At 39.6% G+C, this 14,393-nt stretch overlaps 1 long non-coding RNA gene across 1 annotated transcript; it reads right to left on the reverse strand.

Annotated features, from left to right (window-relative positions):
* Nucleotides 1-11,230: 11,230 nt before the first annotated feature.
* Nucleotides 11,231-12,038, reverse strand: LOC137186686 (uncharacterized). The gene is made up of 2 exons (XR_010929069.1): nt 11,504-12,038; nt 11,231-11,404 (listed from the first exon to the last, which is right to left on the reverse strand). It is a non-coding gene; the product is annotated as an uncharacterized lncRNA (long non-coding RNA).
* Nucleotides 12,039-14,393: the final 2,355 nt, after the last annotated feature.

Below are 14,393 nucleotides of genomic sequence, written 5' to 3' on the forward strand. Positions count from 1 at the left end.
TTCCTACGCCTCAGCGAATATCCCCAGTTTAAAGATAACAGTTGCAGGACGAAAAACACTTCCCTTCATTCACAAACCAAAAAAAATGCGTTCCCAAACCCAACGCCTCAGGTGCGTCCCCCCAGAGCGCAACAAACTTACCATATAAGGCTACCTACGTAACAGCCACCAGAGGGAAACCCCCACACGTGACGTCACCTTCGCATGAGAGCCCAATCTTCCTATTAAAGGCGTTTCCCCACGCGCAGCCAAACTAACCGGACCAACACGTGCTCCCTGCAAACAAAGCACTCAACCAAACATAATAGAAGTTAACAAAGACTAATTCACTTAGAAAAAAGGAGGAAAAAATCCACAAAACTCCCGGCTTTCTGCTCACGAGCCCCCAATTGTTATGACCGGCTCGCAGGCCACAACAAAGGAGGGAGACGCACACCTAAACTCCGCAATAATGAACTGAAGTTTATTAAAGTAAATAACAATAATTGCAATGGGGTGTGGAAGTCAGTATCAGTGGTGATTGAAAGTGTGTGGATGTGTTGTATAATGTGAGGTGCGTGTTGTCAGTGCAAAACAAAACCAAAAAGGCAACGCAAAAAACAACCACAGCGTGGTGAGTGGAGAAGGGATCAAAGAGAGACTGGAATCAGGGCAGGCAGGTTTAAATGCTTTCTGGGGCACTGGCCAGGTGTTCCCAGTTAGTACTTGAATGACATCGGCTCCACCCATCCAAGGACCTGCAAACACAGACACAAACCACAGGACCGAAGGCAACAGAGGCAACAGGCTCTGGGGCCGTCACACACCATATGAATTGCTTGCAAGTCTTTAGTCATCAATGGGCCCGTAAGCCTACTGTTATCCAGAATAGGATCAATCACTTGGTTAAAGTCCCTTGCCAGTATTATCTGCCCATCCATCTCCCCTAAAGATTATTTACCTCATGAGCAAAGCGTGGGTCCCCTTTGTTAGGTGCATAAATGTTACATAATATCACCTGTAGGCCTTCCATTAATGCTTGCACACATATCATCCGTCTCCCTGTATCTTTAACGTCTTTAAGCAACACAAAATGTATATTCCTATTAACCAAAATTAGTACACCATTGTGTGAGCTTGAAAGTGAACTATGAAAAACATGCCCCACCCAACCCATTTTAAATTTGGTGGCCTCGCCCTCATTTATGTGGGTTTCCTGTATGAAAACTATATCTGCTTTATTAGTTTTCAAGTATGACAGTACCTTATGTCTTTTGACTGGGTTTCCACTCCATTAATAATCCAAGACATATACTTAATACATTTCGTAGTCATAATTGTTCAAGTGTCCCTCCATATCCATGTCTATTACACTATAAATGTTTAGATATATCTAATCATAACGTCTACATAACACTGAGTTACCATTTGTTAAAACCATGCAACCTGCCAGAATATGAACATATAACCTGGAAAAAGAATGTTTCCAATACAGAAAAAAGAAAACAATAACTAAACCAAACCAAAATTTAAGCCAGAAAACGTCTGACAGTCCTGGAGCTGTCATGTGCAGCTTTAAAATGAGAAACAAAAATAAAATCTTATCTGATCCATGGGTTACCTTCACTGTTGTCGTTGATGAATTTATCCGCAGTTGTTGTTGTGGTGAAACTCAGTTTTTTCCCCCTTCCACTTGAAACGCAGTGTCGCTGGGTAAGCTAGCGTGTATTTCACATTGAAATCCTGCAGTTTGCGCTTCACAGAGGTGAAAACTTTCCTCTTCTCCGCCAGCTCTTTTTTCATATCGGGAAATACAGAAAGCCGACATCCTTTCCATTTAAAGCCCCATTTTTGTTTTGCTGTGATGACCACCTTGTCCCTCACTGACTGTCTCAGGAAGCGTATGAGGTCGGTCTGGGTCCAGCATCAGTGCAAGCAGCCGATGTGTTCTTTCAATCTCAAACTCTGCATCAACACAAACTCCCAGCCCCTTTGTCAAAATCTTCTGTACACAACTCTGAAGTGTGCCATTAGTCCCAAAAGTCTCTTTGAAGCCTAACAGCCTCACATTATTCCTTTTCCTGTGGTTTTCCAGAACTTGAATGCAGTCCCACATAGCATCCATTAGCTTGCCTCTCTTATCTTAGTCAGTGTGTAACCGCTCTGAGGTTTCCTCTAGGCACACAATGCGTCTTTTGGCTTATGCCAATTTTTGAAACAATGCCAACCATTTATTCTTCAAAATGGAGGTAAAAGTTAATAAAGTGTGAGCCTCTACTTTGAGATAGCTTATAACTTGACACATCAGAGAGTGGAGAGTCCTTAACCTGCCCCCATCTTGTTATATGCATATTGAAAACAACTGGGGCCAATCAGTTGAAACAAGCATGACTTCTGTGCTCTTCCTGAACTAATGCTATGCTCTGTGTACAGATGATGGTGATGAAAATTGTCTGGCTGGATGGATGTGGGGTAATCTAAGTTTTTGATACCAGGATATAATGTTAACATGATATTAACATGCACAAAGGCATATCTGTGTAAATATAAATATATATATTGTTCTGCCCTCACTGTTTGACCTGAGCACACCTAAGCAGAGAGATAAGCTCCCCTCCTTTCAAGTGACACCTCACTTGACCCAGTAAGGGCATCCATGTTCTGTCCACAGCCTACAATAACAATAACGAGAGTCTGCGCTGAAAGTAGGTGCCTGCTCCTCTTCTTTCATGTAAAGACTGAGCCAATATGAACAGATTTTGCCGATGACTGGTGCTTCAAATAGCCAATGAAATTCCAGAAATGACCATATGCTGTTTTATTGTGTTTTGTAAGGCCACAACATGGAAATTATGTATATTGAAATAGTTTGCTGTGATTTACTTTTTATATGAACTGCTTTTCCACCAAAGCACTTGTTTTGACTTTCATATGCAAAAAGCTTAGTTTCAACAGGGGAACAAAGCACTATAATGTGTTTATGCTTGGAAAATCTTGTATGCCCATGTAAAATATTCATTTTCTGTAGTATGTGCAGTTATGGTTACTGACTCTCTTTCCACCCCCCTACACTTGTCTTTTGAGTGTAATTCATTTGCCAGAAAAGAGGCAAAACACACAATAAACAAAATTAAAGATGAGTAGACTGATAGCATTGGGGTTTTTTTTCAAATTTTCTATAGATATCGTGGTAATATCATTGTTGTGGATTCTTTTGGCCACGATAATTGTGTTGTGAAAATCTGATATTGTGACAGCCCTAATTTATAGTATTAGAAACAATCCTCTGCAATGTTAAATTGGATGCAGTCAGCGTTTCTTGGGCCCTCTTAAGAACAGAAATAGCCTCATCATCAGATGAAAATGAGATGAGCCCATCATCAACATAGAAATGTCATTCCACAAAGCGTCTTGTCCTGCCATCACCATCCTCTTGATCTTGGGATGCCTTCTTGAGCCCTTAGATGGGCGTGGCATGGTGGGTGATGGACTGTTCCCAAAAACATGCACCCTCATGTGGTTCTCCACTAGGGGTTCCTCCATGTCATTGTGCCAGTGCCAAAGGAAGTGCAAGAAGTTTGTCTGATCATCCAATACCAAGAAAGAATGGAACATCTGCTTGATATCTGCAGTGACTGCCACTCGTTCCTCACGGAACTGCATGAGCACACCAAGCAGGGTGTTGTTGAGATTGGGGCCTGTTAGACAGATGTTATTTAGAGACACTCCGTGGTGGTGTGCGCTAGAATCGAAGACTACCCTTATTTGGTCTGGCTTATGAGGGTGATAAACCCCGAAGAGGGGGAGGTACCAGCATTCCTCTTGTTCTTTTAGTGGTGGTGCTGGTTCTGCATATCCATTGTCAAATATGTTTTGCATGAAGTCCACAAGTGTTGTCTCATTTCAGGTTGCTTCATCAGTGTGCAACAAACTGAGACAAGTCGCTGCTGGTTTGTTATTTGTTGCTGGAGAGGTATCGGGAAGACATATTAATGATTGAAAATACTCACAGGCAATGCTTTCCATAAAACAACACCAGACACACCACCACCCCCCATGGGAGGGGGGTGAGAGAGGGATTATTATGTGTGTGTGTGTGTGTGTGTGTGTGTGTGTGTGCGTATATGTGTGTAAATAAAAACTGGATCCATGCTGCAGTTCTTGCCCCAACATTAATTAAATCATGAACCTAATCAATGGCCAAAATCCAATTCACTGTCACACTGTGTTGTAAGTGTAAAAAACTATTACAGTGTAGCACCCTGGATGAAAAGTATGTCATTTGTAATCAAAACTAACTCTGGAGTGAGTGTAGTTAGAGTGCAATGTGGGTTAATTATAGTGGCTCACTGTGTCTGCTGCTAATGGCTAAGATCAGTGCAGCTCCCACCCTCGCCTTCTCTGGTTGATAGTAATGTCAATCATTATAATCATTACTGTCTACATGCTGCAGCTCTACTCTGTGCCACAGAGCCTAAAAAGAACCAGTGTTTTTCTATTTTCAGCCCCCCTTCATTCATAATACACCAGGGAGCTCTGATGTAGCTGCTACTCCCACAGGGTTCCGTTCAACACAGAAGTTGGCTATTGCTAATATAGGGGGTAGAAGAGTTGAGTCATTTATTAGGAAGGTTAGGGGATGAACCTATGATAATCAGAGAGAATTGCAGAGATGTAGTAAATCATGTAATGACTTTGATAAGTCATACTGTATTTGAACATTTTGCATTTGAGTGCAGAAATTGGACATTTGATGCACATGAATTATGGGAGTGTTCCCCATGTTGTATACACTAGAGGGAGGTGTGGAGACTATGTGATTTTTGTTCTATAAAAGTTTTTTACAGCTATTGTCCATAGCCCTTAATTGGGTAACACTTAATTTTACAGGTTCGCAAATTTCATGGTAATTAGGTGGTAATTAGTAAGTAACTTCTTTGAAATTACCCCAAAATTTACCTTGAATATCATGGTAATTAGGTGATAATTAGCAAGTAACCTCTATGAAATTTCTTTGAAATTACCCCCAAATTACCTCCAATTTCATGGTAAGTAAGTGAGTTGTTGCAGCTTAATTTCCAACTAGTTTCTGTCTAATTTCTACTGAGCAGACGCCTAAATTGAAATGAGCTGTTGCAGCCTAATTTCCAAGTAATTTCTGCCTAACTTCTGTGGATCATACCAGCTTAACTTCCAACTAGTTTCTGTCTAATTTCTACTGAGCAGACCCCTAAATTGAAGTGAGTTGTTGCAGCCTAATTTCCAAGTAATTTCTGTCTAACTTCTGTGGATCATACCAGCTTAACTGTCCTTGCTTGCTTATTGAGGCCTGATAATAATGTCTTCACACCACTCAACAAGCTAAATGTCACTTTTTATATTTTTAACAAATAAACAAATATACTTTAACAAATAAATTAAATTTATACAAGGTTTCTGACATGAAAACACAGCATTTGTTTTGTGTTACTTTTACACCTTAAATAACACTTTGATGTATTTAAAAAGGCATCCAACCACTCCATCATGTTTTTTGGCCAACCGGTGGTTCCATGTGAATCTGAGGTTCATCTTAAGAGCTGTGGCCATTTGGTTCCCCCTGAAGCGGTAGATGTTCTCCTTATAAGAACACCAGGCTCTCTCAATATGTTGTGTATGAGACCCTGTCTGTGGATACACAAAGTGTCATCTATGGTTGACATGATAATGGATGTAACCATCTTGTGACAGTTTTTGATACGCTCTCCAATAATCTGTGATAAAAACAAAAGTAATAAAAACAAACTAGTGAAAATTAAACTGAAGCTAAATCAAATTGGACATGAAATTCAAAAACAGTGTAGAAATAACAGGCTAATACAAAAGAGAAAACTATAATAACCTGTGTGTGTGTGTGTTGAATATATGCTTGCTTTACGTCTACAGGTTCGCTCAGTTTCCTAGGTTCACTAAATTCACTAGCTTCAGTGTGAAGATTGGTGGTAGCAGGCTCTACAAAGAAGACATCCCGGCCACACAAAACACACACGACCACTGACTTAGGAAAAATAATAGAAAATACATTTATAAAGGCACTCTGTCCTGTTTCTTTTTCCAGATAACTTCTTTTTATACAGTCAAGGTCAGTCAGTCTTTAGAAAAAACAAAATTTCTTTGTTTGATGCAAATCTTCAACTCAATTATACCACAAAAAATAAAATTAAAAACAAATGAATGTACAACCAAAATTGCAGTAAAAGGAAGAAGTATTCAACTCTCAGTGGTTGATGCACAAATTAAATGTATCCTCTGTTGGACCAAAATGCACTTATTATCAGTTATCAGTTTTTGACAGTCTTGGTTTTCCCTTTGAACTTTCCCTTAAGTTACCTTAAGGTTATTAGTCTTATTTGGTCTTGGGTTCCTTCACTTCAAATGTTCCTGTAACGTTGTTTGTCAACTTTGAGTTTCTTTATGACATCAGTTGTTGTAAGTTTTTAGTCTGTCTTGGGCGCAAGAAGAAAAAAAATAATCTAAGATCTCAGGAAAAATAAAAATAAGTAGAATGCTCCTTAGTTCAGTTCCCTTTGATTTGGTTCCTATTGCCCCCTTGGAACAGCACAACATCCACATGTCAGCATCCTACCAAGATGAAGGTATCCACAAGCAGCGATGACGATCTGGATGGCAGACGAAGCAGCTCCACTCACAAATAGAATCATCCCTTAAAAAAAACACAAAAAAGCTGGAACACAAGTGTGCAGAGTAGTTATCACACAGTTTGAATTTACTTGTTTCATTGTCCATCACATTAGAATTACAAGAATCAAATCTGCACACACACAGAATTAAACCCTTACAATGACTAAAATAAACATGGTAACAGGTTCTATGACGCCCATGTCAATAATGCATTATAAATATAATGTATTATAATCTGCTTATAGCACTGTATAATTATAGTTATAGGCAGTCATAAATATTCATAATGCTTTGTGGTGTAATGGTACACCAAGTTCATGGTTTGGTATGTACCTCGGTCTTGAGGTAGAAAATAACATTTTGGTCTTTCATTTTGAAAAATGTAAACATCCAACAGTGGTCATTGACCATAACTATTATTGAAACAGTTGAGTTGTGCTGCAGTGGAAACTCAGTGTTTGTTTGTGTAACATGTATGTAACCCCGCCAGGCCAAAAAAAAATGTTTTAATGCCAAAATAACGCCAAATACTCTTGGTAGAGTAGCTCCTTTTAAGGAATAGAGCAGTGCGTAATATGTGTGCATAGCGGGTGAGTGAGTGGTTTAGTGAGAGAGTGAGCGGCAGAAAAGTGACTGTGAATGCGAGCTTAGCAGAGGAAACGGTTAGCAGTAAGTTGTCAGTCTGGCAGTAAATGCATAGAATAGGCCACAATGTGTTAGTCAATAAATGTTGCAGCTTGTCAAGACCAAGAAAAGTCTCGTCTGTTGTTTCCCCAGCTCTGAAGTTAGCAACAATTGCATTGCCTAACCTGAAGACGCTAAACAAAGAAATGGAGCCCCCCCCCCCCCCCCCAGCCAACCTAGGGGAAACACTGAAACTATTACTGAAACAGTTTAGTTGTGCTGCAGTGAAAAAGGAAAACAACCTTTGTATTTCTTGCAAGGAGTCAGGACACTGACAGCTGTTTTATGAAGATTTATGGTCTAACAGTATATAAAGTAGTTGAAACTAGCTCCACCTCCAGCAGCTTAAACCGTAACATGCTGCTCTAACACTGATTCTTCAGTACTAATAATCTAATGATGTCATATATATTAATATATCAGTCAGAGGGACCAAACCACTACCTTTACTTTAATACATTCTAGCATTCTGGATCTAATACCGTCTTCTCTATTTTTTTAAAGTTTTGCCAATTATTGGCCCCGCTGTATCAGCTATTGTTAAGTCTTCCTTGTCTTCAAGGTGTATCCCTTCCTATTTTAAGCATTTTAAGCATGCTACTATGAAAAAAAAACTAACTTAGATCTTGCTTTGCCCAAGAACTATAGGCCTATATCTCAACTCCTATTTTTACTGAAAATTTTAGAGAAGGTTGTGGCCAATCAACTCACTGATGCTTTGGGGAGGCACAAAATCTATGATTTCAGTCTGGGTTTTGGAAAAAGCACTATACTGAAACTGCTCATCTGAAGGTTTCTATTGATATTTTAATGTACTCCAATGAGGGAGATTGGTCTGTGCTGGTACTTCTTGCCCTCAGTTCTGCATTCCACATAGTAGACTATCGTATCCTGATTAAGAGGTTACTGGATTGGGTGGGAATATCCAGCATAGCATTAGACTAGTTTACATCTTACCTCACTGACAGAAGTTTCACCATCTCTATTGGTGACTTTGTGTCTGATTTTGATCTGATCTGTCTTGTGGTGTCCTGCAGGGCTTGGTTCTGGGGCCCATGTTATTCTGTTCATATATGCTGTCCTTGGGACAGATCATAAACAGAATTAATATTGCTTATCTTTTATTTGCAGATGATATCCAAATCCATTTTACACCATTTAAACCTAGTGAGGGTTTTAAATTATCTAGGCTTCTAGACTGTCTAAACGCTATTAGGGACTGGACAGCAGAATATTTTTTACAGCTCAATGCTGATAAGACAGAGGTTCTGGTTGTTGCTCCAGAAAAGGTTGCCCCCATGATTATGCAAAATATTGGGGCTCCTTCCTCTGCTGCCCACTCCAGTCTGCGTAATTTGGGGGTAATATTTGATTAATCCTTGTCATTCGACACCTGAGTTAAGCAGCTGCCCAGATCCTGTTTTTTCCACTTAAAAATATTAGTAAACTGAGATCTGTATTTTCAACTGCTGAGCTAGAGATACTTATACATGCCTTTATCTCTTCTCGCATTGACTACTGTAACACACTTTTCTCCTCATTTAGTATGTCTGGTCTTGATCACCTGTAGGCAATCCAGAATCCTGCTGCAAGACTACTCACTAGGTCAAATAGACAGTCTCACATTACACCTATACTTAAAGCTCTTCACTGGCTCCCTGTTGTGTACAGGATCCAGTTTAAAATTCTCATTCTTACTTACAGAGCATTGCAGAGTCAGGCTCCTGCATATGTGGCAGATCTACTTCACCCTTACTCATCAGCTCGCTCTCTTAGGTCAAATATGCTAAATATGCTGTCTGTCCCATGGACATGCAGTAAGACCCATGGTGATTGAGCTTTTGAGGTTGTTGCACCTAAACTATGGAATGCTCTGCCCGCAAATTTATGGTCTGCTGATTTTGTGGATTCTTTTAAAAAGCAGCCAAAGACAGGTATTTTGGTAACCTGTATGCACCAGGTCAGCATTTTATGTTTTTATTGTATAATTTATATTGTGTTTTTTGATTGTGTATTCTGTTTTTTTCATTTTGCACTTTTGCTCTGCTGATCTGATATGAATTATTTCTTTTTTGTATGTTGTATTATGCCCTTGTAAAACACTTTGTGACTAATGTTTATGAAAAGTGCTATACAAAAATATTTTACTTACCTGTGCTCCCATGTATGCTTTCTCTCTCCACACTCCTTACAGCTGTGGCTTTTGTCTGACTATGTTTGTTTCTGGCAGGAAACCCATGCAGATGTAACCTACTGATTGGATGAGTATGATTCAGTCTTTCTTTCTTAAAAAAATGAATTAACTTTATTTAGCGGCTTGTGTGTCAGTTCCAGGACTGGGGTAACTGTGAAACTAGCCCTGGATGGATAGAAAGGTGAAGTAGATGGGGGAGGATGAATGGTTGAAGGAATGTATGGATGGATTGAAGGATGGATGAATGAGTGAGGGGTGCAGTGAGGTGCAGTGAAGCACAGCAGTAGTTGTCACCGTCAAAATGTGTTTGGCAAGGCATGTGTGTGTAATCTGGCCATCCTGGATAAGGAGGGACACGGAGCAAACACAGATTACAGCTGGAACACTATATCTGCCTGCTGCAGTCCAAACCATGCCAGAGCAGGTGGACCAGAGAGGACAATTTGAAGGCCTTTCAAAATTAAACATACTGCATACAGCCCAAAATACAGGGTGGACAAAATAACAGCAGCACCCGCACACTGAGTCAAATGTATTATAATAGCTGCCAATGAAATCCTTAGAAGCTTATATTGGATTTTGTGTTTAAAAAGCAGTTGGCTTTAACCATTGTCAGACTGTAATTAGTCTTTCTTTTGATTTTTTCTTTTTTTTAAAAATATCTATACTCCTTTTGCACATGCAACAACATCAGTTCCACTAATGTTAATGTATTAGACTGTGCAGGGGTTTCTTTTTCTCATCAGTGTGCGCATATAGAGTCTAATGAGTGATGAGGAGCATCTGCTGAGACACATATCAGGTCACAAGAGCTGATGAGGGTATGAGCATCAGGTGTGCACAGTGTTAAAACACATACAAACACATGTACACACTCAGAAAAATTAACAACTGTTAAACTGTTTTTAGTTTGGCTGCAGTTTAAGTAGGGTTTAAACATGAGAGCGGTTTGGGGAGAAAAAAAGTTTGGTCAGTAAACCGGATCATCGTTTCCTCAGAAGCTTCACTTTCAACTGTAGAGGTATCTGTGGTTTAGTCTAAACCAAGTCACTGTCCTGTAGAAACCAGAGGTCACAGTTTTTTTATGACACTATCAGCTGCAAAGTAAAAATGATGATTTTTCTGACAGTGTTTGAAATGTTAAACAGTGGTAAAACTGACATGCAAACAATGGGTTTTTTTATGTGTAAGCTTTACATGTAGGCAAATAATCAAGTTAAGTATAATCAAGGTAACTAAACAATCTAGATTTTATATACAGATATGCCAAAAATGATTAGTTTACTCTATCCTCTGTGACTGGCTGTAATTTCATGTTCTCTCAATATGATGTACCAGTAAAATGTGTATATAATGACAAAGCTATACATTTATACAGATGGGTGACAAATATAAGGAAAAACCAACATAAAGTGTCTTAGTAAGGTGTTGGGCCACCATATGCTGCCAGAACAGCTTCAATCTGCCTTGGCAATAATTCTACAAGTCAGGGAGGAACACCATTCTTCAAAAAGATACTCCCTCATCTGGTGGTGGAGGGCACTGTCTAACATGTCAGTCTGAAATCTCCCACAGGTGTTCAGTTGGCCAAAACTGGGCCTGGTCAGCGTTTTTATATGTCACACAAGTGTGAGGTTCTTTTAAAAAAACCAGCTTGAATTTCCACTGTTAAAAAATACAACGCACACACAGTGACAATGCAGGAATTTTATTCACAAGTTGTTAAAACAGGGCGAAGAATGAGTTATTTTAAAAGAAGGGGGATACTCAAGTTCTCTGTGACACGAGGGGGAAAGGAAGTCCTGCAGCTGTCGGCTCCTCTGCTCCAGTCACGCCGCTTCTTCTGGGACCTTGTATACGGAGCCGCTGTAGGAGGAGAAAAATAAATATCCTCAATCAAGTGACATATGACTACCACTATCACACACACACGCCCTCAGAGTAGCCTGTTACACATTCCTTTACTTTTCGTAATACTGCGCGTTGAACCAAGTCTCCGTCATCGACGCCTGGCTCGTCCCGCTGTGGTCTGTCTGCTTCCTCGTCCCAGCTGCACCTTTCCTCCGGTGTATCCACGCTGCTTCAACGAGTAGTCCCCGTCCTCAAGTTCCCACGACCAACTGCAACCGATTTTCTGTGGAGCGAACCCTCTCACATCCGTCGCTTTCCGTGTCTCCAAGTCTCTCCTCTCTTCCCTTCCTTCTCCACCTGCCTTCACCTCTCACACTCAGCCAAAAAAATCAAGGAACTCAGTCCAGTCCGCCAATCCTGAGTGAAGGGGTGTGTGTCATCCAATCACTCACCGGTGTTCTCACTTAGTCCATCACTTGATCAATTAGAGTTCAATGCACTCAGTCCAAGTTAAAACACAATATCAGAAAATATAAAACCATATAAAAAAGCATGCAGGGCAACTCACTAAAACCAGATGCATATAATAAAAATAAGACATGCAAAATATAAGATTAAGTAGGACTACAATTATGTCTCACTTTGACATATACATGCCACAGAGCATGATTGGATGTTAATTGCTTTATTGTACCATGCAGTGCAACTGTTTGGAAGCATCTGCGTTTGTTGTTTCTCCACTCATTTATTCAGGTTTTTCCTTTAATTTGTATGTATATGAGGATAAATGTATGTGTATACTTAAATGTATACTTCTATTTTTTTCAATCAACTTGTTCAACTTGTCAACTTGTCTTCTTTTTTTCTTTCTTTTTCTGTTTTGTTTTTCTTTGTGTTTTCTGTTTGGATTGCAGGTCTTCTACATTACAGTACCAGCCAGAAGTGCTGCCCCCAGCTGGATCTGGCTGCCAGTTTCCAGCATGGCTGTATAAAGATAACTGGACACCCGTTCATTTCTATGAAAGTTGCTAATTGGTGACTGAAGCCAAAAAATCAACTTCCCGCTGTAAAGAGATTACCCAGATGAATGCATACTGAGCACGAGGGCCCATAGACCATGTGCACCAGAGACTGCCACTGGCAGAGATTGCTAACTTCCGGGTTAGCCCTCTGGCCTCAGTGGGGTGCAAATAATTCAGTCATGCAGCTCTCCTATAGTTTACAAATGTTATCGGACTGAATGGATCAAATTCTGATAGTGAAATGAGTCATTTTGCAGAGGTTGTGACACTCAAAAAAATTTATTCACCATTCCACAGTGGGTTCCCTCTGATGCTGTGCAAGTTGCAGCAGCACAGTGGTGTGCTTTAAATTGTCCTGGAGCAAGTGATGAGCTGACACAAAATGTCCCCTGATTTATGGTGCTGCAACTTCTTTAATGATAGTGTTCTCAAAATATTGTCTGTTCATGATTCCTTCAAAGATGACCATAGGACCTGCGCCGTGTAGTGAAATCATTCCCCAGACATGGAGACTTAAGGGATGTTTGGGCTGTGGTTTGGCAACAAAGTGGTCCTTTCTGTGGAAATGAAGCCTAGCATAGTGCTCTAGAGCTACATTTATGACAGAAGACAATTTCATTGATGGTAAACATGTATAAAAAACATTGTGCCAGTTTGTCCTGGTGTGTTGCAGTTCCAGCTTGTAGGCTACTCTGTGACTTGATAAATTATGTGTGTTGTTAACAGCAGATCAGCTGCACAGACGAGTGCAGTGCACACTATCACACACAGTTATTCATTTTCCACCTGTATTCCTTTCATTTTTCATGCAGTTCTGTTGAATAATGCATCTTTTGGCGCTTTCATTGCACAGAATAGATGTATAATCAGTAATTAGAGGCTCTTTCAGCCTTCTCGCTTGCTCGCTCAATTTGAACAACCTCTATTTTATGTTAGCTAAAAACAAGTATGTGTATCAATGTTTTACAAAATGTTTCAGCATAATATTTTCATGACCTTAATGATAATAACAAGCACTTCACTAAAAGTGTGCTCTGTGTGGGAAGCACCCGCCCTCATACACATCAAATATGATAAGAACAGCTGATTTCAGGCTCACTGGGTCAATGAAAATCTCCAGCAGCACTACAGGCATAATCACTGCCCCTCCCTGTGGACAGATCAAGCATTGCAACTGGTTTCCACACATGGTGCTTAGGGGCGTTATGAGTTGGGGCTGCGTTGACTATGTCATCGAGGGGGGATCTCATTATAGCCAAGGACCCAAAAGGGGTCTGCCACGGATCTGTATGGGCCCTGTCACAGACCATCCGGCAATTCCAAACAGCTGCATCTGTATGAGTTGTCGACTCAGATGAAGACACGGTAGTGTAGAAACGTCAGTCAGTTTACACTGTTAAAAGCTGCAAATAATCAGTGTCTTCAGTTTTTTCTCTGTGCAGAGTATCCCTTTTTACTTTTTTTTGTTTTTAATTGGAAATAGCAATGCTACATGTGTAACAATAACATAAAAAATAAAATATTAAAAAACAGAAATATTATGCCATTCTTAAAATGATCATATTGATATGAAATGATATCTATAAATATTTGCATTATGCTTCAAGTACACACTGGAACAATAAATGTATTTGCAATTTAAAATAGTGATCTGACTTACTGAGGCTCATCCTAGGCAGCTCTACCTAATCACATCATGGAAGACAGCTGTATTTTGATATAATATTATATATTAGAACTAAATTACTAAATTACTAAAAACTAAATTTTCTCTGTATTAAGTTGAAACTGACAGAAGTATATGGTATCCATCATTCATTATTTCGCATTGACTATAACTGAAACTTTGTTTTTGATTTACAAATTAACATATTATTTAATACAGTAAAACAAATGAAAATGGCATGGCCAAAAATATTAAAACTCTTAATTTAATATTTTGTAGCTCAGCCTTTGGAGGCAATAACTGCAGTCAAGTACTT

This window comes from Thunnus thynnus, chromosome 7, assembly GCF_963924715.1.
Source record: "Thunnus thynnus chromosome 7, fThuThy2.1, whole genome shotgun sequence".
Classification (NCBI taxonomy): Eukaryota; Metazoa; Chordata; class Actinopteri; order Scombriformes; family Scombridae; genus Thunnus; species Thunnus thynnus.